General features: G+C 29.3%; 1 protein-coding gene across 3 annotated transcripts in view; it reads left to right on the plus strand.

Annotated features, from left to right (window-relative positions):
• The first annotated feature begins 1,275 nt into the window (after positions 1 to 1,275).
• Positions 1,276 to 26,575, plus strand: part of LOC129939780 (elongation of very long chain fatty acids protein AAEL008004) — a 168,722-nt gene continuing 143,422 nt past the window's right edge. The window contains exons 1-2 of one of the 3 annotated variants that reach the window (XM_056047918.1): positions 1,280 to 1,619; positions 1,899 to 2,050. The gene's annotated coding sequence lies outside the window, so the exon portion shown is untranslated. Of the gene's footprint in view, positions 2,051 to 26,575 lie in introns of all 3 variants that reach the window. The other 2 variants (XM_056047921.1, XM_056047917.1) reach the window with 2 other exon arrangements.

The raw sequence follows: 26,575 nt of genomic DNA on the forward strand, positions 1-26,575 counted from the left end.
CTACATATAAATGTATTCTTTAATCAATTTAAATAAATTTATGTAAAATCATTAAAAATAGTTAGTTTTTATAAAACAAAAAATTCAGACCATTTCCTATATAAAAATAAATCTATTAATATAAGACATAAACAATAGATCTAAAAAACTTGACTTTTTTGTTATCTTTTTAAATATTAGAAAGTAATTAAGATTTTACTACATTACATCATTAAAAACTTTTAGTTTTACTTAACACTTTTTTTTATCAACACACGCGCCCTAACCTTTTACGCAATCACCCTGTACAAACAAAAAATAAACAATTAAAAGTGAACCACTTATTTTATTGTCTGGCAAAATATTCATTCAATATTGTACTCAATTTAATTAAGTACTTACTTCTATACAAATAAGAAGGCACTTTTAGTTACCTCGGATTGAAGTAAAAGTTTTTATTAATATATCAATTTGTTTATGTTTATGTTTAAGTTAATTTAATTGTTGCTCTAAGCAATTATCTACTTATTCGGTTCGTATAAAAATCCCTCGTGCGCCGTTTTAAAATCAATACAAAAATCGAACCACTCCGTACTTGGCCAAAGTCTGAATTGTGCATTAAATCTCCAATTCCAATTCCAGTAAAGTATAAGCATCATTTACATGAAGAGGATAAAACGATGGTTGATAATGTTGAATGTTTATCTCCTTGTCAAACATATAACAAAAACTGAAAAGCCTCCAACCAATTTAATTATTATTAAAACCAAGGTATACCTCTGTCTAATGGAATTTTACAGCTCTATCGATATCTTTACCTTCCCCATCTACATAACACCTCTATAAGTATGACTTATTGCTCCTAACCTCACTTTATATCAAAGCAAAAGTAAGTAAACAAATTATCAATGTTTACTCATTCAATCGAGAAGTTACCGGATAAATCGATTTCGATAGAACTATTTAAACATTAACCCTCTCTATAGCCAGTCAATAAATAGTTGATGCCGACAAAAACAGCAACAACAACAAATTACAAAAATATTATTAACAACTAAAAAACGAAACAACTCAAAGTTCTCACTCCACTCTTAATTTCCGCGATATTTGACGTTAACCATGATCCCGCACAAGTCTTCAAGTCTCTTCATCTCCAACCCTATCCCCATCTCCATCCTAAATACATCGTAGCACAGCAAAGCACCTGATGCACTTATCAAATCGTATAGAACACCAACCCTCGCCTCGGCCTCTCCATCCCCACAACATCCAACATCGCTTTAGCCAGCTTTAGACTTGTAGACTTGTGACTGAGTTAATTTGCAATCAGCAGCTTACACGTTACACCTCATAATTCCAAACCGAACCAGCAGCCCTCTGGTCTGAGCTTCGAGGAAGGATCACTCACGCTTGCTACTGCAATTGTCCGTCAGCCAGCCAACCAGACTGACCGCGTTTTTCAAGCCGCATTGCATTTTCTAAGATTTCAATCATCGAGTATATAAATAAACAAAATCAAATTCACTTTCAGTGATCGAAAAAATATTAGCAACAAAATAAAAAGAAAAGCTTGATCGTGCAACTCGTGCATTCAGCAACAATTCCTTGTTAACCAGCCTATAGAGAGTCAAGCCAGCCAGGTATAGCCATAGCCTAGCCATCAGCGGGCAACAAAAGTCAGTTTGTGGAATTCAATTGAAAATAAGTTTCAACATTCTGTTTTTCGTTTTATTGTTGCAATTTCCCACTTTTTAATTAATGCATGATCGGTGATACATTAATTCGATAGCACGATCAAAACCAGACAGAAAATAAAAACATATAGATTCTTTTTGTTTTTGTTGTTGTGTGTCTTGGATTTGATTTTGCCGCGCAAAATTCATAATCATTGTTTTTTTTTTCTTGTGATTTTGATTTAGTTGTGAAAAATTTATATCAAATCGAAAAATTGACCCAAAGTGCGAAAAATTAAAAAAGCGCATCATCATCATTACGAGAGAAGTTTTGTAATTTTTTCGTCTATAAAGCTGACAAGAAAACCTCAGGCCAACAGGCTGAAATAATACTGAAGGTGAGTTATGTTACATATATAATTGATTTGGTCTTATCGTAAGGTAAAGGTGTTATAGCGCACAACCAAAATGAATTGATAAATATATAAAATAATGAATCAGTTTATGATAACAGCACCTTGCTTAGTTTTGTGCAGTGTTAATTTTCGATAGGTATGTGAAATTTGACAGGTTTTTCGGCTTGAGGGTAAACACCTATAGTACTTAAGTCGCGTGCTGATAAGTTCAAATTGAACTTAATTGTTTACTTAAAATCATTACTTGGCAAATATGTGCTGCATCAAAAATTGCTCGTAATTTTCAATTTGAGTTCCAGAAAATAACTTATTTGTATTACTCAAGTCTTTCATTCTGCAATACATATGAGTTAGCCCATATTTTAATAAAATATAATTTAACTGCATATTACTTGCCAAAAATCTAGATTTGGTAAAAAAAATAAGTTCTTCTCTAGTGCTTGAGAAAACGATATTTATAAAATAATAATACGCAATGATTTTGAAACTCCATCAATAATACGGTCGTAAGAATTTGTGATATTTTATAAGAACTTTAATTTTGACAAATTTTCGTTCAAGATTGTAATGAATTTTATACGAACAATAAGACTCGAGCCATTAATAAGAAATTTCCTGAGAAATTAAAAAAAAATTTGTCTGCTTTTTGAATTTTTGTTGGTAACAAGAATAATAGATTCATTTTTGACATAATATAAATTAATTTAAGAGCTAAAAAACATGCATAGTAAAAGTAGGTTTTTGTTTGAAATAAAATTTATGGTAGTTTTTCCACATCTATTAACACTATCTTAAATATTTATAGTATTTTACAAAACGCTTGAAAAACCTTTTATACATTTAAAACAAATGCTGAACCATTTAATCTAAAAAGGTTTTCAACTGAAAAGGGAAAACAATCTTAAGAGATTTTCATTTTTTAACGAATCCGTCATCCAGGCAATGTTAACAAATAATCAAAACCGGTATTCTAAAAATTTGAGTAAATACCTTAACCAGATAACACAAGGTGACAAGGTTTTGTTCTTTGTAATCAAATTGCACTTTTGCAACGGTTCAAATTTAAATCCGACTTCAAAATTACTTTATGTAAGTTTTAATTAGTTAATTTAAAAAAAATACATACACTTCAATAAAACTCTAAATGGTTTTCTAAATCTTTATCATTCTGTAATCAATTGAAATATTTATAAGATTTTATAAAATTTTCGAAAAATCCTGATAAGTTGATACAGATTTCAACTCCGTTATAAGAAATCTGAAAGAAATTGTAAGCAATTTTTACTAAAACTGTTTTCAAAAAGAAAAAGTCAAAAAGGTTTGAAACTAAAATTAGTTCTTGAAACAAATAAGTCGTCTTAGTAATTCTATAAAATTAAGTTCTTGAAATATATAACAAAAATATAAAAATAATGTTGGAAAACACTTTTTTTATATTTGAGCAGGTAGATGAAATCATAGTTCGAATCAGGACTTAAAATTAAATTGAAAATGTATTTTTCAATATTACTAAAGCATTAAATTTAAGTTTTCCTCAAAATTTCGTATAGAGTCAAATAAGGACTAATAACCAATGAGAATTTATAGAAACTTTGTGAGATGGTTAAATAATTTCAACTAAATAAGACAAAAATTTGTACTCAGCTAAATTATTATACAGTTCATTGTGGAGGGATATGTTATATTTATTGTTTTTAAAGTTGCATATTTAAATAAAGTTTTTAAAGTTGCATATTTAAATAAAGGTATCAACTAAGAACAATAGAAACCTTATAAATAGTACTCTTTTAGTGTTGCGAATCTGTCGAATCGTCTAAAACTTTAACAAAGTATTTATAACAAAATTTTGTGGGAGATGACAAAATTTTAAGTCAATATCTTTCTTTGATCTCCTGCTTTTTTTTAAAGGCATCAATTGAATTTTTTTTTAAAGTTAACTAAAAGTTAACAACCACTTTTTGCGGATGATAAAATATGTAAGTTTCATTTCAAGAAAATTAAGCACAGAATGGAACGTGATATTCCAAGAATTGAACATTGATTGCTACCAATTTTGTGTATAATTTTTTTGTAGATTTTAGTTTCATGGAAAATTATTTTAATCTTACTAAATGTTGAAAACAATATTATTTTACGATGAAATAAGTTTGAAGAATTTATCTTAATTTTTTCCCAGTTATGTGTTTGCTAAAGTTTTTATTTTTTTGTACAAAAACTGTCTAATGGATTTTTCACAAGACGTTAGTAGATGTCAAAAACTTTATTCATTGTTGAATGCAATTATTGAAGGTGACAAATGTTTTTTCCAGAATTTTTAATTTTTAAAAGAACTGATATTTGATTTTTTTAATTGTACTTGTTTTGTATAACGTCACATTATATAATATAAAATTAAATTGAAGTCGCAGACGTCTTTGGTTCGTGGGATAACTTAAGTCCACCAAATTTTATCACTTTTTATAAATTGCTATACTAAACAAAAACACTTTCCCATTTTTTTTAAAGTCCATGTATCTTTTTTTGGTAGTACCCGTGGCATGATGGTTAGTGCGTTGGACTATCATGCGAGATTTTTTGGGTTCCATGCCTGAATGTGCCACCTAAAGTTTTATTCACGGGTACTGCAGCTTGCGAGGAATTGACAAATTATATAAGAGTGATTCTTGTCATGAAAAAGCGTTGGGATTCGGCATATAAGCTGTAGGTCCCCTGCAATTACTCGCACACAGGAATGGTTGAGAGTTGTAAGTCACTAGGCCCTGGTTGCATACGGACTGTTGCGCCACCTAATTTATTTTTTGTATGTTTCTTTTTGTGTTATTATCTGTATAACAACAATTATATCGATATCTTTACTGGTTCTTGATGTATGGATGACGAACAAAGCTTCCGGATTGTATAGACGCATGGACTTACGCACACACAGACATACATATTCATAGTAAAAAACAATATTTTGAAAAATTAAAATAAATAAATAAATAATTTTCTTATTTTTTTGTATTTTATATTTTTTTTAATGATTTTTATGACGTACAAGTATGCTAAAAATTTGTTTTCTCAATTGGGACATATCGGAAATTATCAAAAAAGTATTTTCAACACGGATCGATATCGACGGATTTTTTAATATTAATGCTGGTTGAATAGCTTTTTATGTTAATGTAAATGACCGTCACGTTACAGTTGTACTTAAGTGGTCTTCAAATATAGGTATTGGTATCTACTTTTGTTTAGTCCATGGCATTTTGACAACAAATTAATTGTTTGTGTGAACCAACAACACTAGTGTAACAATTTTAGTATTTTTTCACTTAAAAATACTTCCTACTACGCTGTGTTTGAAAAGGCAACAAAAATGTTCTCAACTGATGAAGCTCAAAAAATAAAAAAATACAAATAAAATTGAATCAAACTTCGTTTCCCAAAAAGTGGAAAAAACATTTTATGGTTTTAGGCACGTCTATTAGTGTTAAAAACCGAATTTAGATTTCTAAAAGTTATACTATATCAAATATTTATGATATTAATATTGGGATATCTGGAATTTGAAAATATGAATGTTTAGGATTTTATTCATATTTTTTAGGATAATGTTATGCTCGTATATTAAGAAAATTCTTAAATATTTTAAAGAATTGCTATAAAATCCTCTCAAGACTCTAAAGCGTTTAAAATAATAAATTTTGTTTCAGATTTTTGCAAAATTTTTGAAATAATGTTATGTGAAGTTATTAAATTAAGTAATTTTTTTAAAGATAATCAGTTAGGTTCCGAAAACCGCATGAAATTATTTTCAGGGTTCTACCATTTGATCGATTTCAAAACTTCGAATACTTCGTTTTGACTTTGACAAAGTCTCTTGAATCTATATGAAAGATTTAAAAAAATGTCTGCGTACGTTTGGGATACCATTTTTCATCGTCCATATCTCAAAACCAGTAGAGATTTCTATTTCAAATACATTTTGTTATACATGTAAACAAAATACAGAAAGAACTTTAAAAAAAGCTGGATATCTGTTTTTTTATTAAAGTATTATGAATATAATTTGCGTGGTACCAAACTGGTATAGTTTTGAAAAAAGAAAAAGAAATCAGCGTTTTTTTATAAAAAAAAACAAAAAAAATTGGTAAAAATTGATTTTCGATTCGAATATTTTATCAAAAATCAAAGATATTGGCTTTGAACTAATTTCATCTTATAAAAAATATTGTTTTCAATATTTAGACATTTTTTTTATCACACAGTCAGTTTTTTCATAAAAATTTAAATCTAGAAAATGTACTTCACAAAATTGGTAAAATTTGATGTTCGTTTCTCAATATCTCTTAAATAAATGCATTAACTTTAAAAATTTTAATTTCTAATAATGTTCTTGGAAACATCCAATCTAAAATAACATGCAAAATACTGTTACTTACTTTTTATAAACTTTTTTCAAAATTCAAACTGACAACTTTTTTTTACAAAACACAAAAACCTACAGAAACAAAAAAAACTGATATGAAGGGGTTTTCAAGTAACGTATTATGAGAACAAAGAAAGATATTGACTTCAAATTTGTTCATCTCATGTTGGGAAGTTATCAGTTTGGGTTGGATCCCAGTCTCTTTTTTAAGAAATTTTCTTAACCTCAGAAATAAATGTAGTAGTTTGGGCTCGGGTTTAGAATTTTGGATATTACTATTTAAAAAAAATTAGGTTTGGTTTGGTCTTGTTTGAAAATTTTAAATTTGTATTTTTAACAGTCTATTTCCCTAGTTATTATTTTATTTTTTATGGACATCTTTGAACGAAACCTGGTACTGTGAAATAAGGCCAAGTCAAAGAGAACAAGTTTCAAAAATTTGGCCTTATTGTACTTTTCCATTTCAGTGGATTTCTTTTTTACAGATTTCTTACCTTCACTTTAATCTTTCAGTATCTGAAAGTATATTCCATATTGAACTTAATAAATAACAACATATAAGATATAAGGTGGGTTGAGACTCTCTGCACTTAATTTTGTCAATATGTCAAAAATGTCTCATCACGTTCTTCAGTGAAAAGATTAATTTTAAGTACCATTTAACATCGATACGGATATCGTATTTTAATCAAATCACACTCTCAAAAATATAATTTCATTGAATTCTAGATTAATGACCCTGTACTTGGTAGAATGAATAATTTGTAAAACCACCTTTTCCAATTTATATAAGGGACATTAACCCTTTTTGATGACAATAATATAATCTCTTGATCGAGACAAAATATGTATCCTTATTATTTTCTCATTTAGCAAGCAATTACATTTTTCATTCTCCTGATTGATATGTAAATTATTTCACGGTTCATATTTCGCTATACCTACCTGCGCCTTTAAATCGGTTAATAAACATTCGACAACAAGCTAAAGCACTCAATTGTGAACCTAAGTAGACCTCCCGACTCGCTCTGAATCTCTGAACGGACCTTCAACTGTGTACAATGTGTGAATGTGAAGCCAGCGCCACTCTACCACTGCACCTCAACTCCATCTCCGTCTTCATCGCTGCTGGGTTCGAATCGTGCCGCCCGTGTTCATTGCTCTGTCAACGAGTGTATCATGCATCATGCTTCTCTGTGTCTTTCCATAAAAACAACACGCCGCGCCAGCTTAAAGCTGATACCTATGGCTGATGCTGAAGGTGATGCAGTCGTCTCAAGCTTAACTCAAACCTTGCACTTGACTTACCCACCACTAGGTTATATACTCTTACTTTCTGCTGGACTTGACCTTCTGACGCTGCACTACGCGCGCCGCCGCTGCTGGCTGTTTCGTTTCATCTTAGCTTGTGGACTTTTGAGGTTTGCTTAGCTTATGGGTTCCGATATAATGACCATGCAGTTATGTTTACTCTGTCACTGATCAGTATCAACTGTCAAATAACCAGCAACTTTTATGCATACCTAGGCTTCCGACAGTCTTTATAGAGTTGAGTTATGTTGGTAATCTTATAGAAGATGGGATTTTAATTGGCAACCTCACCTTGTCCAAGAACAGGATTAATGAGAATGCAAGGCTGGAAGTTCCCATTTTATTGACTTAATCAGTCCTTTCTCTTTAATTTATTTCTGTTTTTTTTCTGTTTATTTATGGTTAAATCTAGAATTTTCTATAAGTTGATGTCTTGACTTTCATGTCTCATATTTTTTCAAGTTTAAAACCGAAGCTTAATGTCATCAACATAGAAGAATAAATGGGTCAAGAACTTTGCTGACGCTAATGACAAAATCAAACAACAACCATTGACCTCAATTAAATTTACCGTTGAATTGCTGAATATTGTATTATGTTGACAGCAGCAACACCAGCGCCATCGCCCAGCGCAGTTGTTTTACAGTTTGTTTTCAATTTGTCAAAAAGTTGGGTGTTTTTGTTTGCACATTATAATTTTTGTTGATGGTGCAAAATTGTGAGCTTTTTTTTAATCTCAGCTAACTATAGCCAACTGGCCATAAGCCGCTTTGAACAGGTTAACATTCGATTTGGAGACAATTTTCACCTAAACTGTCATCAGTCAAGACAGTGAGAGTATAGAAAAAAGTCGTGAGATCAAAAAAAAAAACGCTGAACATCAATTCCTCAATCTGACATAAACATTTTATTTGTAGGTACATTACTTTTGATTTTGACATCATTTGACTTGCTATTTGCTTTTTGCTTAGCCTCTGTTTTTTTTTTGAGTTAACCAGGTGGAAGGGGGCCCTTAGTCGAAATGGTTGATTCTTCATAATGCAATTAGGAAAGATTTAAATAACGATTTATTTTTGACTTGGTAGCGGAGGGGAGTTTCAGCTGTAGACTTATAGTATGGAGCTTTTTGGATTTTTCATGTTAAGTGTTTTGTTACTGCGCTTTATGTTACATAAATTAAATAGTTTTTTATTTTTTTTTGAGAGTTTATTTACTTAAGGTGTTACATGACGAGGGGCAGTACCTAATAATTATCATCATTTGAGGGATTTTTTTCTAGCTGTTTGACGAGTTAATAATGATGGAGGAGGAGAAAAATTGGTTTTGTGTTTATTTTTGTTAATTTTGTCATTTAATTACTTGATTAATGAAGGAACATTCTTTAATTAGTCGAATGTACTTAATCTTTTTACTTACAAAATTAATTAGAAGTTCATTAGAACTTAATGTATAAAAATAATAGTTTTTCATTTAAGCTTTCTGTTGGAAATTGGTTGTTAAATTTTATTAGTAATCTAACTTTCTGTGAGCGTAAGTTTGGATTTATTCTTGGGCGCAAATTGTTAACATTCAAAATTTAAATTTTCACATTTTTTAGCAAAATGGTATTCTATAAAAATTTCTTTAGGGAACAACTTTGGCGCAATATGTCAGTGATAATTTTTTTTTAAGTTAAAAATATGTAATTTGTTTATTACAAAGAAAGAATATAACATAACATTTTACTTTAAATTATCTCGAAAATTAAACAATTTGCAATAAACTTTGGCCTTAAAATAAAGGACTAAAATACGAAAGAGTAAATAATGTACGATTGCAGATGAAATTGCTTGGAATCTTCAAAAAAAAGGTTTAAAAGCAAAATATTTATTCCTAAAATTATAATAAAAGATTTGACTAGATTTTTAAAATGAAATATAAACTTAAGGAAAACAAATTAAGAATATTCAACGATGTGACCTAGAATCGTAACTGTAATCGGGCCCTGTAAAATATTAACTTCTTAATGATTTTAGGAGAAATATCTGTTTGTTCGTCAGTACGTTCATACATCCGTATGTTTGGGAAACTTTTTTTCGTCGGCTATATCATCAGAACCATCTGCGATATTGACAGATAATAATATCGAAATCTGCAGAAGGAGTTGTGTTTTGTGTTGTTAAAAAAGTCCAACGGGCAGTTTATTAAATTCCCATAGGAAGCTTATATAAGAATTATTAAATTAAATTGAAAGTTTTGACATTTCTCGACGTTTCAGGTCCTTGAATCTAAATCAAAAATTTTAAGAGAGATGGCTGTGTATACGTGTGGACGTACATACTTTCGTAAGTCCGTACTTTTGGGAACCTTTTTCCATCGTCCATATCTCAAGAAAAAGAAAAGATTTCGGCTTCTCAAAAAATGTTTGTACATAAATAAATAATAAAACAGACAAATGTATATACTAATTAAGAAAAGTTTTCAGAAAAAATTTCAATAACGTTTAATTAAAAAATATGTTTACCTCGAACATTTTTTAAACAAGAATTGATAATAATTCCAAAATAGTGTAATGTAATGAAGAATTACGTTTTAAACATCTGGTAAAATTTTTGAAAAATCGAATCGACATTTTTTTTCAAAAATAAAAAAAAACCTGAAACAAAAGATATTAAAAAGTACTAACAATTTTGTAACGAGTATATCTTGAGAATAAAAAAGATACTGACTTCCAAGTTGTTATGTCATAGAAATATTGTTGTTAATATTTTGTAATATTTAAAGACAATTATTAACTTCCCATAGGAAGTTATTGTAATTGGTTCAATTTTTCCAATTGAAAATTTTGAAATTTCTCGACGTTTCAAGGTCCCTAGAGTCGAAATAAAAGATTTTTAGAAAGATGTCTGTGCGTGAGTGTGTAAGTACGTTCGTATACGTCCGTACGTTCGTATACGTCCGTACGTTCGTATACGTCCGTACGTTCGCGACGTTTTTTTCGTTGTGCAAAGCTCAAGAACCAAAAGAGATATCGACTTCAAATAAATGTTGTTATACAGATAATAGGGCCATTAAGATGCAGGAAGGGCTTTAAAGAAAATTGCGTTAGCGGTTTTTTTACCATAGCAGTTTAAGAAAAAGGTGAACATTTTGGTTAGCCCTAAATATCTTACGAAACAAAAACGCTAGAGAATTGAATTAAATTGTATATAAATTGTAATACTAACACAATACAACTAACGCTTTTTTTATAAATACAAAAACTGGAAAAAAATTGTGACCTTGAAAATTTTACGAATACAAAATGATTTTATCTTCAAAACGATTTTGTGAAACAAAAAATAAGTTTTTTGACATTTTGAGAAAAATCGAATTGACAGTTTTTTTTATAAAAAATAAAAACCACAAAAAAACAGTTGGTAAAAACTGAATTTCGACTCAAACATCTTTTTAAAACTCTAACATATTGGCTTCAACCTACTTTTATCTTTTAAGAAATATTGTTTTTAACATTTAGTAAAATTTTGAGAATAATTGAATTGAAAGTTTTCTTACAAAAAACTAAAAACCTAAGTAAAACAATTAATAAAAGTTAATAAAAATTGATTTTCGACTCAAACATCTTTTCAAAAATTTAAGAAATTGACTTTAAACTACTTTTATCTTTTCTTACATTGTTGTCATCATTTAGTTTTTTTAACAAAAAAATAACAATAAAACAATATTAAAACTTGGTAGAAATTTACTTCCGACTCAAATTAAAAATATTGTCTTCAAACTATTTTTATTTCACAGAAAATATTGTTTTCGATATTCCGTAGTTTTTTTTTTATAAAAAAATCGTCCTTTTTCCTTAAAAAATAAAATCTTAAGGAAATAGTACACAAATTTGTTAAAAATTGATTTTCGCTTCTTGATATCTCTCTAATTAGTTTCATTCATACAATTCGTTTAAATTTTAGAAAAGCTACATAAATTGGTAACAACATTTTTCGACTAAAAATATATTTAAAAAAACTAAATTTTCAAACTAAACTGTTTCTTTATATGAAAATTATTGTTGGTAGTTTTAAAATTTTTAAGAATAATTCAACTAACAACTTTTTGAGCCAAACACGAAAAACTACAAACTTTGAGGCAAGACTATTCGACAGACGGTATGGGAAGTTATCAGTGTGGGTGGCATCACAGCCTTTTTTATTTTTAAATGAAATAGGTTGTAAGAAAAATGTTTATTTTAAATATAGAATTTATGTTCTAGGCCTTTTATTATTTCAAATAAATGGAAATTTGGATGCATTTAAAATTAGTAAAAGAAAATTTAAATATCGCAAAGCGACATTCCAAGGGCAGGTTTTTATGAGTTAGTTGGTATAAAGTTTTGTGTTCTGAGTGGATAATAGTGTATGTTGACAAATACTCAATCATATCTCAGGCGATTTCGTCCAATGTGTTTGCATTTATTTTCAAAACAACATCGTTCCTTGGTGCCAGAATCGTTAATTGATAGAGAAATTAATGGTCATAATATGTTATTTTGTATTTCAGAGCAAACAAGTTCAAAATTACAACTAAATTACAAAAATCTTCCATTAGTGTCACGTGGCCCTTGGCATCGGTTTTTAACCGCCTACTACCCTTTTTTTATTGTGTTTCGTGCATTAATATCATTGTAAGAAACAATCTAAAAGCGATCTTAAAAAAGTATTGAGTTTCTAATTATAAGTGTTACCGGTGGATCTCCTCCAATTAGCTGTGAAGGATATATTTTACCGTGGTGAAAAGGAGCTTAAGACACTTCCCAGTCTCGTAAGTACCTTTAGACAAAAATCATCATTGATCCGTTGTGACGTGAAGAACGAGAATTATCAACTATTTGCACTAAATTGTTCAACTTCAATATAAAAACTAGCTTAAACATTAATTGCACTCGTCGACAAATGTTTTGATTGACTCAATTCAAGCTCGATTTCAAAATTAATGTATCATGTCAGGGTTTGGAGATATCACTTTTTAAGAAATCTATTAAAAGGCTTGTTTTCATCTATAATCCCTTTCTTCAATATTCAGTTGAAATATTTATATTATTTCGTAAATTATATGAAAAATCTTGATAAGTTGTTAGATTTTTACTATCTTAAGGTTTGGCATCTGAAAGAAGTGCCAAACCACGACTTGAAACTAAGTTTTGCTCTTGTAAATAATCTGTTGTATAAAATCCAAAAGCTGAGTTGGCAAAAAGTTAAAACCAAAGCTTCGATTTGAAATAAGCACTTAAAATAAACTCCAAAATGTATTTTTCGTTATGAATTGTTGTTGTTTATGTTGTTTATTAAAAACTATGAAAGTAAAAAACTCAAGATTTTCGCAAAACTTTATATAGAAACAAATAACGACGCAAAACTCATGATAATTTTCAGAAACTAAATAAGATACTAAAATAATATAAACAGTACATAAAAGAAAAATATTTGTGCTTTGCAAAATCATCATATTATTTATTGTTAATAGATATTTTGACTTTTAACTTAGACATAAAAAAAAAACAGTTTTTAGTTATTTTTAACATTTTTAAGGTGTATATTTTCAAAACCTGATGTGATAGAAAAATTTAAAGACGAGAATCGAATTAAAAAAACCTTTATCCATTGAAAAAGTATTATTCTCATTGTGCTACAGAAAAAAAAGTTATTTGGTTGACCAGACAATAGATTGCATTAATAATTTTAAAGGGCAAAACATTTTTTAAATGTTGTAACAAAACCTTTCATAAAAGAATCGACTACATACCAATATGCTGAATTATGTTGTATTAAAAAGAAATGTTTCATTTTTGAAAATTATGTACGTACACAAATATTGTATTATGCGAGGGAAAATAGATTTGATTTGACTATTATGATATTATGATTGAATTTCTATAAACCAAAATATAATTTTTAGGAAAAATCATTAATTTTATGAATTTAACTTGGTAGTCCTAAAATTCGACAATTGACACCTGTCAAACTCAGCTTCAAATTTAAATGTTACAATAATAAATGATCGTTTGCAATATTTGATATTTCCCAAACAATCAAGCAGAACGTTAGAATTATTAAAACTTACCAAAAAGTGATGATTTAAAAGTTTTCGCGCCTTACGCTAACGTCATTTGAAAAAAAAATACCATATTATCGTAGATGTGCTGTTGCATCCAAGGAGAGTTACTGTTTGGTGTTTTCTTTGGTTGAAACTTGATATTGGTAAAAGTCAATTCAGAACGATATGGGGCAATTATAACCAATTCGACAACCAATATTTCTGGAAAAGTCTTTTAACAATATCTCAAAACCTTTTCATGCTGTTAAACTTTGTTTATTTGAATAATATTGCTTATGACACAAAGTGCAAAGTTCATAATGAAATAAAAAATGATATCTATTCAGTATTTACTTCGAAACTTGAAAATGAATGAAATTAAGGAAAAGAGATTTTGTTGGAAATTTAAAACAACTTATTGGTTTTGTTTATTTATTTCGACCGAAAGAAGTAATACCTTCAGATAGTCAATCATGCTCGTCGAAATTAACAAATTCCTACACATGTTTTTAATATCTTCCCGCCAATTCTTTAAAAATTATTTTTTTTTGTTATTTGAGAGTGGTAAAATCAAGTTCTTTTGACAGCTTTTTTGTTTTCTTCCAAATTGTTAGTATTTTGTATTTGATTGAAAACGTAACAGAACGCAATAAAACCACTAAGATTCGAGTTAGATATTATTTCAAGCACTGCTAATTTTAAACATTCAAAATCTAATTTAAAGCGTCATAAATTGTAACTATTTTTACAAGACTGCGAGACAAGAATTTGCATATAAAATACTCATTGCTTGGCCCGTGGACTTACCTAGTAATTATTTTCAAGTTTCCCTCTTAAAACACAGGTAATACTTAGACGTAAAATAAAATTAAATCATTTAATCTGTGGTTAAATAAATAACATTATAAATACTTGTGTAGCTAAAAATAAGAAACACGCCTTCATGTAAGAACAGAAAATAAAAACAAAAACAAACATTTGTTATATTTACTGTAATAATATTGTAATTGGATTCAATGAAAATAACCACAATAAATAATAATGTGATATACCTATATTAAATGGAGAGACGTATTTATAAGAAATTATTAATGCAAAAAAAAAGATATTACCACCTTCAATTAAAATTAAGGTCAAACATGGAGTGGAAATATTTTTGTATAGGTAACGTAAAGAAAGCTGTAATAACTACTTATGAGTTGTAATTACCATTTCTATTTTAATTGTTTGGACAAAGTTCTTTTATTACTGTTATGGACATAGATAAAACTATAAGATATTTTATTCCAAATCATATTCCAATGCATCCACTTAGGGTTTAAAAGGCATTATAATATTTCCGACCTAAAAATGAGAAATAATAAACATTTAGTTTTGAAGAGACCAATTGTTTTTCCTTCTTTTCCATGCTTTTAGGTTTTAGTTTATACTGGTGTTTAATATTAAAAGTGGCAAAAACTAGAACACCTAAAAAACCCCTTCATCCATTATTATGATATATTCATTATTTTGTTCTTTAGACAAACAAATAATAATATTGCATATTTGACCATTTTCATTAATTGAAATAATCAATGATCGATTCGGATCACATCACGTGCCCTTTAAGGAAAATACAAAATGTAAACGAAATTATTTATGCAAATAAGGATAATGAAAAAAGATACTATTATCATAAACAGTATATTAAATTTGTATTACTTATGCCAAAGTTTTATTAGCAATTAGTAAGATTATTATTTTAACAATCTAATCAAAGTAATTTCCGGATAACGAGATGTTAATCTAATAAAATATACTTGCAATTTTAATGCAAACGTCATTCATTTCAATATTATTTCATTCTGCGTCATCTCATAAAGGTCAAGTTAATACTTTTGTGGAAACATTATTTTTCAGACGTTGTATAGATTCAAGTACACGGATGTCTGTAATTACTAATAAACTTGTATCTTCGAAGTTTTTCAAAATACCGCAGGCTATTAAAACAAGAGGTTTTAATAGATGCCATGATGCTTGTTTAAGAAAGCGATATGATTATTTGTGTGTAATTTGTATTGCAACATTTTACAGGTGCATACTTTGTTTATTAGAATTTTTGCTTTGTACATTTGTTTATGCAATGAATAAATTGTTATGAGTTTGTTGCAAGGAATTTAATTACTCAAGCTACTTTTCAAGGTTCTAAAATGTTTATACGTCTGTACTATCAGTACGCCTTTTTCCAACTTCTATATCTTAAGAAAGAGCAGAAATATTGACCACAACTTCATTTTGTCTAACAGATCATAATACCAAGATGTGCAGACAAAAATATGTATAAACTTAAACAATAAATGACATAAGCTTAATAAGTAAAAAAAATGCACCAGAAACGACTGATAGGAATAAAAAAAACTTAGACATTTTTTGACGTTTTAAGGTCCATAGAAACCAAATAAAAGATTTTTAAAGAAATGTCTGTACACGTTTATATGTCCGTACGTTCGAAATACTATTTTTTCTGTTCGTATCTCAACAATCAGTTGGGATATCGACTTAAAATTTATTTTGATTTACAGATAATAACATCGAAAGATGCAAAAAGGACTTTCAAAACTTTGCGGGTATCTTACGGCAAAATCACGCTATTAAATTCAATTAAATTTTGTATAATACAATACTGAAAACATTGATCAATTTTCAGGTTAATGAATATCTTGAAGAATGAAAGGCTCTCAATAACCGTCAGCCAGTATGGCTTTTGTAACAATTGGCCCACGGTATATATCACCAAAGAGTGGAACACATCCTAACATCGTTTTGGAGAAAGTAAGATTATTGCCCTTGATATTTCAAAGGCATTTGGTAGGGTTTAACATCAAGCTCTTGTGTTGAAATTGCGTGCATTCGGTATTGATGAATCTCTTCTTTGTTTGGTAATAAATTACCTTCGAATTACCTTTGGGTTCAAATCGGATATGCACAAAATAAATACTGCTGTGCCTCAGAGCCTCGTTTGGCGCCGACACTCTTTCTGATTTTTAAATTTCCAAAGGAAGTTATTGTAATGGGTCCGATTTATCAAATTGAAAGTTTTGAAATTTCTCGACGTTTCAAGGTCACTAAAGTTGAAATAAATGTTTTTAAGTGAGATGCCTGTGCGTGCGTGTCCATAGCTCAAGAACCAGTTAAGATATCGTTTCAAATACATTTTGTGAAACGTCTCAAAAAAATTGAGAGGGTAGAAATTTGGAAAAAGGTGAACATTTTGGTTTACCCTAAATGTCTCACGAACCAATACAGCTAGAGACTTGAATTAAATTTTATATTATGTATTGTAACGCGATACCAACAAAATATATTTTTGATAAATAAATCCAATAAACGTGTTTTTTTTTTATAAATCGAAAAAACTGGACAAACATTTTTGTCACCGCGAATATTTTACGAACAAAAATGATTTTATCTACAAAACCTTAAAAAAAATAACGAAAGTTCGTAAAAATTGATTTTCGATTGAAATATCTTTTCAAAACTTTGGGATATTGGCTTAAACCTAATTTCATAATTCAACATTCAGTAAAATTTTGAGAAAAATCGAATTGACAGTTTTTTTTTGCAAAAAAATAAAACCTAAAAAAAAACAATACTTAAATATGGCAACCATTTAATTTTCGACTCAAATATTTTTTCAAAAATTAAAATTAATTTTTTATAAGTCCATTTAACAGTCCATTTTTTTCATCTTCGACTAAAAATCTATTGAAGAGAAATAGATTTTGAAATCGAACTATTTTGTTATACGTAAAATATTGTTGGTAATTTTGAAATTTTTAAGAATAATTATAGTGACGACTTCTTTAACACAACATGAAAACCTACAAACTTTAAAGCAAGACAAATCGACAGACAGGATGGGAAGTTATCAGTGTGGGTAATTTTGAAATTTTTAAGAATAATTATAGTGACGACTTCTTTAACACAACACGAAAACCTACAAACTTTTAAGCAAGACAAATCGACAGACAGGATAGGAAGTTATCAGTGTGGGTCCAGCCTCTTTTTATAAATGATCTTTTGTCTGAAAGCACTAAATTGTTTCGCTGATTACAGTACCCTTAGCTCCACACCCCTGTCCTTCGTATGAGAGATTTCAAGAACAGCGAATGGTTAGTTCTAAATTCTGATCTTGGCTGCATTGTCAATGTGGAATCAAAAAACCGTGTAAAATTTCATGCTTATAAAACTCACTGCTGTCTACTGTTCCAAAAGCGTAACTTACTCACAATACCATTATCCATGGCTTCAGTTTTAAGTATGTGCATCACAAACCACTCGTCGTGGAGTGATCGCATATTCAACATTTCCAAAAATGCTGCTAAGTGTTTAGGTTTTCTTAGACGATGCAAGAAGTTTCTTACGTCTTCTTGATTTGGCTGTATTTTACAAAAGTTTTTAACCGTCCAAAACTCGAGTTTAATTCTCAAATTGGGCGCCAGCAAAAATTATAATAATAACGTTCTTGAGTCTTCTGGATAGAGTTGAAAAAGGAGCTCTAAAAATGATAAACAATCGTTCTCTTAACGAGACATTTGCTTTTTTTTTAACACCGCCGCAGGGTTTAACCATTATTTTTATAAACATTACTCTAGTGAAATAGACAGTAATACCCATCACTTTACCCCTGTGTGCAATTTCGAACTTATTGTTAAGTACAAGGATTCTTTTTTTAGGCGCACTACGCGAATGTGAAATTCTTAACCAAACCCAATATTTCCCAATCATTACAATGTGCAGAAATTCAAACTAATGTGCATTGGTATCTCAATTTTAATTCGATATAACAGAAAAATTTATTTTGATTTGTTTAGATTCATAACCCCTTTAGTGTGGGAAAAATATAAAAAAAATTACAGCAATTTTATTTAATTCTATGTAAAATTTTATTGTTGACTTAAGATAACGTTCTTAGAAAAATCCAATTTCTATTTTTTTATACAAATAATTAAAACTTTCAAAAAATGCTGCTAAAATGGGTAGAAGTTGTTTTTCGACTTAAAATCTCGTTAACAAAAACAGATTTCAAAATTTAACTTATTTTATCATATACAAAAATTATTGCAAACTTTAAGTTACTTTTTTTAGAAAAATAAAAACCGTAGACAACTTTTTCTTATAACAAACGGAAATCTACATAATCAACTAAAAATTGAAATGAAGAAATGCGTTTCGGGACCAAAAACATATGTATATTAACTTCAAATTTCTTCATGTCACACACGATATTATTAATATTTTGTTGAACTTTTTAGACAAATTGACTGATGGACACTAATGGGAAGTTATCAGTGTGAGTGGAATCCCAGCCCAACTTTACATTTTAGCTCGAAGTTCTGCTACGTAAAAACAATTAAGATTGTTAGCCACGTCTGGCCATTTTGTCTAGTTCTTTAAATTCACAGTGTGATAGCAGAGATAGGTGAAGACATGTCGATGTAAAAGGATTTCGTGACTACAGAATGATGTTAAATAATATGCATAAATATAAAGGTTCATTCAATAACAAGTAGTACAAACAACTAGTATGTAAAACAAAGAAGGTCTTTGCTTTGACTATATCCTGAACACCTAGATTGAAGTTCTTTCTTATGGCTAACCTTACCCTAACCTAATAAACAAAATAAATAAAATCCAAGAAAATGTCCTTTAAATGCTTTGTTATAAGCAAATAAGTTGTGTATACCCATAAATCTAAAAGAACACAGAAAAAGCCTCGTTAAGGCCACTATACCCATCAACCCCCAATGCAATAGGAAAAGACAAAATAAAAAGCCTATATCTAAACTTTCATTTGTCCATTGTAAAGCTAGTTAAAAAAAAGATTGAATAGATAAGACTCTCAGAGTCTATCAATAGGTTGGTAAGGTACATATAGATAAAGAGGTACATAAAGCTTTATGTCGGCTTAATACGGTTCCACCATTCAACAAGACCATTAACGTCAAAAATAGCCGCCAAACATTTGCATTCCACAGGGTTTTTTTTTTGTTTTCTTTCAATCGCTTTTATGTATATATTTGAAGGTTATAGGAATTGTTGTTGTTGTTTATATTTACTTTTTTTTAAACTTTTGTTTATGCAAAGCATGTAACGGTTATGTAACATGCATTAGATTAGGTCGCACGCGAAAATGTAGGACAATCAAAACAACATAATCAAAAAGCAAACAGGTGATTTGATATCGCCATTTTTATATGTATCACGATTACGCGCTTACGATTGACCTTTAATTTTTATTTCGGCGAATTTTTGAAATATAGCGCACGTTTTTTTAATATCTATCTCTGTTTCTATGAACAGAAGCGAAATCGAATATTGAATAAAATAAAAATAAAATGAAATGATATGAAATTAAAATGTTGACACTTTGAAGAGCAATTTTGAAGTTTAATGATGTAGGCAAAGGCAAGGTACTAAGTACAAGTACAGTGAATATATATATGCAGGTAGGTAAGGTACGAATAACTGGTAACAGGTAAGTTAAGGTACAGAAGGTTTAAAATAAACTATTGACTGTTTTGATATTTCTTTATTGATTTAGTGGGAGTTGGAGTGGGGGCTTTACGGTATAGGGTGTGTTTTGTGTATTTAAGAGGTATATTCATACACTTGAATTTTATTTTCAATGGCCGTTATTTGGAATGCACTTCCATTACCCGATAGGCTTTCACAACTATGATGGTTATTTTTATTTGTTTTTTTTTCTGGTATGGCAATGAATTTGATTTGAAATGTGTAAGCAAATCGATGGGATGATGACATTAATTGTTGAATTTGTTTATACGAAATGCCTCAAGGGCAAATTAGGAGAATAATATTATTTTTTTTTAAATGAATATTTGCATATTAGGATTACATTATCGATAATACCGAATGGATGTAGAAGTTTATTTTTGAATTTGATATCAAAACAAGAAATGTAAAAATATAGCAACAAATTATAAAAATGATTTACTTATAGGTAACACAATTGAATAAATAAATGATCAACAAATGGGTTGGGTTTATTAATATTTATTATAAGGACTCTGTTGAATGCCCAAGAAATTACTTTTATGCAAGAATATATTACCCAAATAAAACAAAAACTATTAGTTATATCAAATGAGAGAAAAGATGTCAATTTTTTACATTTTTTCCAAAGTTTAATTAGAAATTGGTATGTTTCTTGTATTTTGTTTATTTTGTGTGCGCACACAAGGGGTTATGAATACTCTCATGATACAACACAGTGACGCAATTAGGAAAGAAGGATAGGTTTTGAATGTCTGCAAATTGAATGAGTGAGAAATATTGAGCCTAGTAAATCGTTCCACATTTGTGTAATGCAGCGTAAGAAAGAATTCCTATACTTGACGGTACAGGAAGCTCAAGGGTAACTTGTTAAGCATTCCTAGAATAACGGAAATTACAGTTGAATTGTTTTTTTTTCCCTATTGGACAATGCTTTGAATTTTAGAATTAAAAAAGAGGGTGGGATGCGACCCACACTAATAACTTCCCATCCCATCTGTCGATTTGTCTTGCTTAAAACTTTGTCTACATGTACTCGTATCAATTTTTACCAAATTTGCGTACTATTTTTTGTAGATTTTATTTTTTATGAAAAAACGGACTGTTGGATTTTTATATTAAAATTACTGAATATCAAAAACAATATTTTCTGTCAAATAAAATAAGTTTGAAGCCAATATTTTTAAATTTTGTTTTTTTTTCTAGAGTATTGTTTTTTGTAAAAAAACTGTCAATTCGATTTTTTCAAAATTTTACTGAATGTTAAGACCAATACTTTTTTAAAGACAAAAGTAGTTTAAAACCGATATCTACAATTTTTAAAAAGATATTTGAGTTTTAGGTTTTTACTTTTTGTAAAATAACGGTCAATTCGATTAAATGGAATTTTTTCAAAAAATATATATCTTTGATATCACGTTACAAAATATTACATAAAATGTAATTCAAATCTCTAACGTTTTTGGTTCGTAAGATATTCAGGGTTAACCAAAATTTCCACCTTTTTTTCAAAATGCTATGGTAAAAAAACCACCCACGCAATTTTCTTGAGAGCTCTTTCTTCATCTTTCTGCATTATTAACTGTATAACAGAGTTTATTTAAAGTCGATATCTCTTCTAGTTCTTGAGCTATGCAAGACGAAAAAAACGTCCGAACATACAGACGTCCGGGCGTACGGACATACATACATACATACGTATCTTTTATTTCAACTCTTGGGACCTTGAAACTTCGAGAAATGTCAATTTGACAAGCCGGACCCATTACAATAACTTCCTATGGGTAGTTAATAATACACTGTAGGTGTTAATCAATATTCGGATGATAAGGATGAAAATCTTAAACGAAGAAGAGAGGCTGATATTTTACCAACCCGTCTGACGATTTGTCTTGCTTAAAACTTTATCAAAATAATAACAATATTTTGTGTTAGATAAATAACTTTAAGTCAAGGTGAACAACCTTGTCGTCTTGTGCTTTTTTTTTCTTAAAGTAGGCAGTTGAATTAAAAAATAATTAAATACGAATTGACAACAATACTAAGCATTTGATGAAAAAGTTTGATTTCAACGTCTTTTTTTTTAACGAGATTTTTAGTCGAATATCAATTCTTAAAAAAATTAGTAGCATTTATTGAAAAACCATTAACTATTTTTTTTTCAAAGTTTTATCAGTTTGTTATCACGTCACAATACACAATATAAAAACTTATTCAAGTCGCTAGCACTAAAATAGGGTCCGCCAAATAACTTTTTAACTTCCCATAGGAAGTTATTGTAATGGGTCCGATTTATCAAATTGAAAATTTTGACATTTCTCGACCGTACGTCCATACGTCCGTACATCCGTACGTTTGCGACGTTTTTTCCGTCCTCCATAGCTCAAGAACCAGAAGAGATATCGGTTTCAAATAAATGTTGTTATACAGATAAAAAGACAAAAAGATGAAGAAGGTGAAACTTTCGGTTAACCCTAAATATCTTACGAACCAAAAATGCTAGAGTCTTGAATTAAATTTAATATAATATATTGCAACGTGATATTAAAGAAGTATATTTAAAAAAAAATTTGTTTAACGTTTTTTTTTATAAATCAAAAAAACTGAAAAACAAATTTGTCACCTCCAAATTTTTAGGACTACAATATAATTTCGTCTCGAAAACAATTTTGTGCAACGAAAAATAATGTTTTTAACATCTGATAAAATTTTGAGAAAAATCAAAAAAATTAAACACCGAAAAAAAATCAACAAAACTTGTTAAAAATTGATTTTTGACTCATATTTGAGTCAAAAATTTGCGATAATAGCTTCTAAATAATTTTTGCTTTTAAGAAATATTGTTTTCAAAATTAGGACAAATTTTGAGAGAAATCGAATTGACAGTTTTTTTACAAAAAATAAAAACCTAAAAAAAAATTTATAAAAGTTGGTAAAAATTGGTTTTCGACTCAAATATCTTTTCAAAAATTTGAAATATTGGCTTTAAACTAATTTCATCTTATAAGAAATATTGTTTTCAACATTCGGTAAAATTTTGAAAAAAATCGAATTGACAGTTGTTGTACAAAAAATAAAACTCTAAAAAAAAAAACAGTACTAAAACGTGGTAAAAATTTACTTTCGACTCAAATAGCTTTTCAGAAATTAAAAAGATTGGCTTCAAGCTTATTTTATTTCACAGAAAATATTGGTTTCGATATTCAGTAATTTTTATATAAAAATCCAACAGTCCGTTTTTTCATAAAAAATAAAATCTACAAAATTAGTACGCAAATTTGGTAAAAATTGTTACGAGTACATATAGACAAACTTTTAAGCAAGACAAATCGGCAGACGGGATGGGAAGTTATAAGTGTGGGTCTTAAGCCGATTAAAGGAATATTTCTCACAACCATATTCGTTCATCGGAAGGATAAAACTAATTATCAATCGAATCAGTCATGAGGTAAGTTTTGCCATTCACGAAATTAGCACTAGTTGAAAAAAAAAAAAAATAGATTGTGGACCGTATATTTCGTAAGATATTTTGAATTAACTGTCATTTTGTTTTTCTTAACTGCTTTATTAAAAAACCACGAACTCAATTTTTTTAAGAACGACGTACGAATGTACGAACTTGAAACGTCAAGAAATGCCAACTTGTCATTTTTACAAATCGGACCATTTACAAAAAATTCCTATGGGAAGTTAATAAAAAGCTGAGGGTACTGTCATCAGAAACAAACTGGCTTAGAATTTTTAGACAAAAGATCATTTATACAAAAATTAAGAAGAGTGTTGGAATCAAAAGGGAGCCCTCCGAAACACCAGCGGTCACAATATGAATATCGGATTTGAACACCTCTAATACAACTGAACGGACCGTTAAGAAAGGTTAATTTCTAACTCAAAAAAGAATAGATTCGCTAAAACCAAGTGCACTAACTTTGCCTTTGAAACATCAAGTGAAATAATCCTGCTTTCTCCAAAATGATTTAAAGATATATTCAACTTTTCGTTGAGATAAACCACCAGCTCACCATATCAGCTAAGAAGCTTCCATTCTTCAAGCGTTTTCATGACCTTGGAAAAGAGGGACGTAGGTGCAATTAGAAGATAGTTAGAGCAAACATTTTGGTAAGCTTAAACAGTGGTTTTGCCAGTGGGTTGGTGAATATGGAGATCTTTAAGAACTCTAGCAACTGTATAAGTACTAAAGAGGATTCCGTCCCGTAGAATCGTTTACACTTAGAAAACTGTGCCGCAAATAAATTGGCTTTATCCATCGAGCTTCGCGTGTTGCAGAATGAACACAAATTTTTCAATAGTTTTACCGTCCAAGGAGATTCTTCCGTAAGGTTAGTCTCCTGCAGGGTACGATCATTTTTTTTTTTTGAAATTTTTAATTGCATTGATAGAAAAGCTTTAGATTTTCTTATTAAAGTTGCTTCGTCTGCAAAAGTCTATTTAAATGGATATCCTCAGGTTTCTTTTTTTTCATTTGCATCTCATTAAGTCACATTTTTGCAGAAAATTTTTGTTTCCTGCTAGAATGATTTAAATATGTTTTGTATTAAAGTTTTTAACTGCCCTTTTTGCTATGTGGCGTATTTAAAGAAAACTCAAACATAATTTCGAAATCAATATGATATAAGAAATGTTACCAAAAATTAAGAATTGTTAACAGAACACGAGTTTGATTAGCTTTAATGTAAGTCTTTATAAACCAAGAGCATTGCATGGTACAAAAGGTTTGAGAAAATATAAAATGTTCAAAAGAAGAGTTTGACCATATTGTGCATTAATATCACAATATAGCGACTAATAAACTCAAAAGTAAAATATATTTCTAATATTTTCGAAAACGCGGTATATCTACAAAATATTCAAAAATAAAGTATTTTGAATCAAAACATTCAAAAGCATTTTATTTAATTTTTATTTATAATTTTCGATTGCAAATTTATAATCAACTCAGATAACTCTAATAATAAGAAATTCCAAAATTCGATGTAAATTTGGACATCAGGACGTTCAAGAGCAAGTACACGTGTAACAATCTAATTCACATTAATTTATAACGCATTTATTTATATTCATTCAATTGTTATCTATAAGCAGAAACAATAACACCAAACGTTTAACATTATCAGCCAGGCCACAATTTGAGGCCAAGTTTACCAACTTCATCATCATCATCATCGAAACCGCCATCATCATCGTCATCATCATCGATGGACAGCGCCAATAAAAATAAAATTATGGCACCACTCAACCGTGAACGATGGAACGTATAGCGCGGGCGCACCACCGCGCGCGCCGCTGCCGCATCACTTAATGTTTTATTGTTTCGTCAGCTTATGCAACTTTTTGAACATAAAGAGTTATTAAAATTGTTAACATGACTTTGTTGCAAAGCACACAAATCACAATCAAAAGCAAAGTGTAAAAAATGCGTTATGGTCACTTTGACATGGCCAACATGTGACGACGATAAACGCACGGCCGGCGCATAGCGGTACGACTTGGTGGCATCAACGAATTAGTTATGATAAACAATTAACAAAAGAAGAAGAAGAACAAGAAATGTCAATGTTGATGATGGCTTCATTATTTTATCTTTTGTACTTTGCCTACTTGAGGCGTAAACAAATACTCAAGTGAAAACGAAATGAAAAGATCCGGAAACTCAAAACTTAATCAAATGACCCAGAACTAACCTTGATAGTTCAAAATTCTCAGGTGATGATGCTCGAATATGGTTTTGTTGCTAAGGTTCTTGATTATTAATTTTTGTAAACTGAAAAATGACTTAGTTTGGTGTTTCCAGACACTTCAAGTAAGTGGTCGATGCTAACGAGACAGTTTTGGACTTCTATTTCACCCATTTAAGGTATCTCAACTTTTATTTATTGAATTTATGAAAAATAGATGTAATGATTACGGCAAGAATTAATATGCGTTGAAAGGGCAAAGTGATGTTGTAGGTGTTGCGCGTTTATAAATATTTTATTTTTTGCCAGTATTCTGATTTATTTAAAATGTTACATCATTCATTATGTTTTTCTTAACAAATTTACTAAAATTGTATTTAAATTTTCTTTTTGTTCGCTATCTAAAAAATTCTTAATTGGTTTACACGTTTTAGACCCGGGTTACACATTAGGTGATTTTTAAGTGCGTATAAA

The sequence above is a fragment of the Eupeodes corollae genome, chromosome 1 (genome assembly GCF_945859685.1).
Source record: "Eupeodes corollae chromosome 1, idEupCoro1.1, whole genome shotgun sequence".
Taxonomy (NCBI): domain Eukaryota; kingdom Metazoa; phylum Arthropoda; class Insecta; order Diptera; family Syrphidae; genus Eupeodes; species Eupeodes corollae.